Raw genomic sequence first — 6,000 nt, 5'->3', positions numbered from 1 at the left:
ATCCATTGTACACTTGGCTGTACCGAGTCATTACTGGCTGCTGCAGGAGCTTGAAACTGCAACGTAGTTTTCATTGACTTCAGGAGTAGAACCAGAGGCTGATATAGCAAATATTTTTAATTGAGGTGTTAGTGACTAGCCTAGCCAATAACTCACATGGAGAGGCTACCTGTAATGTATTCAAGGCCTGGTTTGAATGCACAAGAGTTTGACAATGTTAAAGTTTATTTCTTGTTTTTATATATATTTTAAACAACTTAATGCAACACATATATTAAATGACTGTTCACTTACACAATTTTACTATGAAGATAACAGTAGGTACTTTATTTTAGTAATAGAAGAAAAATATTATTTTTCATTGTTAAAATGAAAACAGAAGATTTCTAATAGAATCAAGATAACTTTTTATTACTATTTACTTAAATATGTACTTTGCGGTGGCCTTCAGACAGGTTTTATTATTATTAAGTTATTTCTGCTACTAATACTAATTTAAGTTTTAGTTAACAATGACTTCTAGAACTAGAACTATTTAAACATTTTTAGTTTGGGAGATGTTTTACAACCTCTTTATAATTGACTATAACCACATTGACTAGACACCTCATGTTTAAATAAACTTATTAAATTACAATTACTAAAGAAATTTACTTTATTTATTTAAGAGAGCATATCTGCAATTTTTTTCTTTTAGCCTAATTTTACTAATGTGAACTTATAGTTCTTATTATTCTAAAGATTTTGTATATATAATGTTAATTTAGTTTATAAATTAACTATGGGAGATTACACTCAAGTTAAATAAAATTGAAACCGTAATAGTTTATGCAAGGAATGTTTTTTTTTCTCTTATAGGAAGCTAAAAACTTTTTTTTTTAAGTTATGAAAATTATTAATTTAAAAGCATACTGACTACTAGGTTTTAAAACACATGCATACTGACTACCAGGTTTTAAAACACATTACATAATTACTTAATTTTTAAAAATTATAACCCAGGAAAGATTTCTCTATAGTTTTTATGGACTTTCCTTTCCTTACTGAAATTTGTTAATAGAGCCACTAATTACTTTTATTTTGTTGGAAAGAAATCTTTTGGAAGAAAATAAGGCTCACCAGATTGTGGAGAAGAAAATAATTTATTCTCAGTTTTGCAAGAAGGGGTGCAGAGCCAGATATGGCTGGTGCCCCGAACAAAGAAAAATGACACAATTTATACCCCTAAGCCTAGCATGCAAGCTCTTCTTCTGTTTTTCCATAGATTGGATACTTTAGAAGTTACAGCTTATTTGAGATTTAACTTTCTCAGGCAAAAGTTTGATTTAACTGCTTTTTCTATTACATTCTAACCATTTTAGTTTTTACCTGCTCCCCTCTTTGTCAAATAAGGAATAGAATTTAGTGCTGAAATGGTACCGACTTAACTCCTTTTTGGGCATCCTTCCATTGCCCATAGGACTGGCTTAAACTGGTTTCCTCCACTGCTGTTCAACCCGGGAGTGGGAGACTGAGGCAGCAGGCCGCCAGGTTACATCAACATTTTTCTTATGTGAAAATTAACTTAATTTTTGTTTTTTTGCATTTTATGGCTGACAAAAGGTTTAAACTGGGAAATTACTAGGCAAACTGATTCTTAATTTTTTAGCCTAGTAGATAGGTTTAATCTGCTACACCTAGTCTTGCCTTTAAAGCTCTTGCAAAGAGGAGACTCTTTTCCAATTGTTTCTATAATCAGATTTTTATGACTTTTTTATTCTGCTTAGTATAATTTGGGCTTTAAGAATATTTATTTACATATATAGCTCTTTTAAGAATTTTCATTTGTTAATTTGATATTATCCTGATGTATGAAGACATACACTGAGCAAATGGGCAGACACAAGGAGTTAGACACAGAAACAAAACTCACTGATATTATTTATAATTTGCATTATTTTATATATTGTTTAGCTTAATTTGGGGTCCCAAAATATATATTACTTATAACTGCATATTTAACCTCAACAATTTGAGCAAATAGGCAGACATGAATAGTATGACACAACAACATAACTTCAGTTACTTTAAACTTCTAATTTTTACAAAACAAGTGTGACTGCAAAACATTTCAAAGACTCCCGAAACTCTTAATTTGCACTATGACTATGCAGTTTTACACAAGAATTTTCTTTCTTAATGGATTGTAACCAAAATGTTTTCAATGCTTTAGCACTATTTTTTGTTTCAGAACTTTATATTTTACTTTGAAATTAGCAGAATTTTGGATAAACAACAAGATTAATCTTATATATATTTACTGAGGCTATTTGAAGCCTCAGAGACTGGTTTCTCTCATGAAATGCCACTCTTAGGAACACTGACCATTAAGGCAGGAGACTTCTCCCCCTCCACCCCCCTTTTTGATTTTGGAGATAATAAAACTCCAGTGGTCATTTAACCTTATTCCATTAGGCAGCAATTTAATTAGTTTACACTTGAATTCATGAGAGAAAGGGTTACTAATACCAGGAGAGGAGACAGTGATGTCCCAGTTCTTCTTAATTATGAAATAGCCATAGGCAAAGGCAAAGGGTGAGGTTGGGCTTGAAGTAACCATAAACAAAGGAAAGGTTAATTTAGAATTTACACTTAAATAATAGTTTCAGGCTAAATTCACCCAGCTATAATTTTAGTTATTGTTTTTCCACTGTTTTATAATATAAATGCATTTATAAATGATTTTAACTCTTAGTTACAGTTTTTATTAATTTTTTAAAAACCTATTAATTTTATAACACCTTTAAATACCTTTCATTCGACTTATAACATATTAAATGAACTTAACTATTACTTTAATTTTTCCTTTAAAGTAAAAGAATAAATCTCTTGCAGTTAGTTTGAAATAAAAAGCTACTTTTCAGGATTTGATTTCTAGGACATAAATGTTCTTTTAAAAGAGATACGTCTCTTTTTCAAACACTGAGGAGATGATGAGGTTAAAGCACAAGAAGCTATTTTGTAAAGATGTTCTTTGTATATTGATTTTACTCAATTTTAATTATAAAAATTTTCCTTCCACAAACTTTCTACACTTTTAGTATTCATTCAGGTTCTGTCCCACACTCTACTCTTTCCAATAATTAATCATTTTATCTTAGGACAAAATCATTTTCTGTTTCTTTAACAATAAAAACACACTCCATATATCCCACATACTAAGTTACTAGGCAAACTTCTTACAACATATAATTGCCATTATACTAAACAAGTTTGTTAAAATAATGAACTTTTTTTCACTTTAAATACTTAGTAGCATGTAATACTAGAAACAGTTTTTTGGAAGCAAGTTGGCAGGGGAGACTGGCTGCCAAATAAGTTTGTTATAAAATTGCCTTTTATTATTATTAATTCAGTTTTTGTTAAATAATGACTTTCTGCAATTAGCTATTTAAATACCTTAATTTAAACAATGTTTTGTAAAACTGTTATAATTATTTATATCCTTAAGACAAATTTTACTTTCACAGAACACATTCTCTTACTTAAAGTTACTAAAATACCTTCTAAGAACCTGGGCAGAATGCAAAGGTATTTTGGCTTTGACACCCTAGGGAGGGAACTTTACGGCATTTATTCTGATTCTGCTTTTTACCCCATTCACGGCAGGCATATATTCTGATTCTGCTTTTTACCCCATTCACGGCAGTCGGGTGCACAACAATCAAACAGGAATGCAGCTTATGAATAGAAGGTGTGGACTCACTGGAAAGGGGCAAGCCACTCCCCCCTTTCTAGCTTTCAGGCTAAACTGGGCAGACAGAACCTACTCAAATTTAGCAACTCTTCAGGGGACCCAGCCACCCTGACTGGGGCAGCCCCAACAAACTTGGGTGCGTGGCACGGACACAGATGGCCTCCAAGCCCCCCGCAAAGGGCCAGACCAGAGACAAGACAGCAGAGCATGCACAAACATCTAGACTCCACAAACATCCAGACTCCTCAGTTTTGCCCCAGAATCATTTCACTCCCTTGCCAATGGCAAGGGAGGGCTCCAGCTCAGCTGTAATTCTACTTTACATAAGGACACAACTCCACCACTAGCATTGAGCTGACACAGACAGAAGCACAAAGGTCACTAATTTGACTCACAAGTTTATATATTTATTTTCACCATGGCTGCCCCCACAGCCATCACAAACCTCAGAACACTTAACATTTGGTATAAAGCGAATTCATTCACAATTTAGCACCATAACAAAAGATTTCAGCTAGACTTTTTCCACTGTTTAACTTTACACCCAGACCAAGCTCCACCAGAAAAGCCAATCCATTTTCCTGTAACCAAGTTTTTTTTTTTTAATCTAGACCAATTTCCAGGACATTAGGACTTGAACCTATAAATAGCCCTTTTTACTAAAATCAAGACTCCACTCCTTTACTGGATATAAGACTAGTACCAGATTCTAATATGCAGTTAGACAAACCCAAAACACCAGGGGGCTTTTCCCAGTTTTCCTTCAGGACATTAGGACTTGAACCTATAAAAGCCCTTCCTATTAAAATCAAGACTCCACTCCTTTAGTGGATATAAGACCAGTACCAGATTCTAACATGCAGTTAGACAAACCCAAAACACCAGGGCTTTTCCCCAGTTTTTCTCCTTTTCCCAAGCCTAGAGAGAACGGCTTCCCCCCAATTTTCTGGGGCTACTAGGGTTCTCTCGGGAGGTGATCAGCCTCCCCTTCCTAGCAATTAAAGCTAGGGCCTTCCAGACTGTGCTCACCTGGGGAGTCTTACCTTCTTCCATGTTTGGAGTTCTTTTTCGTTCCCAGAATCTTTCTCTTTAGACCTTCCATTGCCCTCAATTTTTGTCAGGAAGATTCTGGTGGAGCCCACATCTTTTCTGGATTAAATTTAATCCAGGGGCACCCAGATTTGGGGTTCACCCGAGTCCTCAGGGATTTGGAAGGGGCAGCAAAATGCTACTGTCTCTGGCCTTCATTTGTTGTCCCAACGGAGTTGCCAAAAATGTTGTAGAATTTGAGAGAGGCTCAATTAGTTGTGTATAGAGAGGCCAGGACTCAGGAATGATTTTGAGAAGGAAAAATGGTTTATTGATGGCTGGCCAGACTCGGGAGCTTTCAGTTTGAATCCCGAGCCCTGAACAAGATTTTCAAATGTCTTTTATACCGCGAGGAAAGGCTAAATGGTCGCTTTCTTTCAGTTCTCAATAGGCTTCAATTAGCATATATATCTTCCACATCTTAGGCAAGCTTTTAGCATGGACTCCAGACATTCTAGATAAGCCTTTAGCATATTTGGTTTGCATTTCCCCTGAATACTTAAAGTTTATAGACCTTGCATTGTTAAACTGTTTCCTGCTCCCCAAGGGCAGGACTGCAGCCTTTCATCATCCCACACCCACAAGTCACAGATAGTTTAGATTATCTCTGAAGAGACAAAGAGCCTGCCACCCATAGCCCACCTCACACAGAGAAAATGTGGCATTGGTGTGGGAAAAGTGGCCATGGTGGCTACTGGGTGCAGGGAATGGGAGGAAGAGATGAGATGTGGAGGCATTTTTGGGACTTGGAGTTGTCCTGGGTGGTGCTTCAGTGACAATTACCAGACATTGTAGATCCTCCCAGCGCCCACTGGATGGAACGTGGGAGAGTATGGGCTATGATGTGGACCATTGACCATGAGGTGCAGTGATGCCCAGAGATATACTTACCAAATGCAATGGATGTGTTATGATGATGGGAGAGTGTTGCTGTGGGAGGAGTGGTGGGGTGGGGGCGCTGGGGTTGAATGGGACCTTATATTTTTTTAATGTAATATTTTAAAAAAATGAATTAAAAATTTAAAAAGAAAAATTAAAAACACAATAATAAATATTTTTTTGTTTTCTAAAAAACAAAAAAAAAAAAGAGTTCCCGGCAAACAGGATGAAGCTGTTAAAGGCTGAAAGAAAAGATAAGCACATACCTTTTGTAGTAAATAGAACACTTAGACTTT

Source organism: Dasypus novemcinctus, chromosome 2, assembly GCF_030445035.2.
Source record: "Dasypus novemcinctus isolate mDasNov1 chromosome 2, mDasNov1.1.hap2, whole genome shotgun sequence".
In the NCBI taxonomy this organism is placed as follows: domain Eukaryota; kingdom Metazoa; phylum Chordata; class Mammalia; order Cingulata; family Dasypodidae; genus Dasypus; species Dasypus novemcinctus.
Note: the sequence above shows the minus strand (reverse complement) of the source record.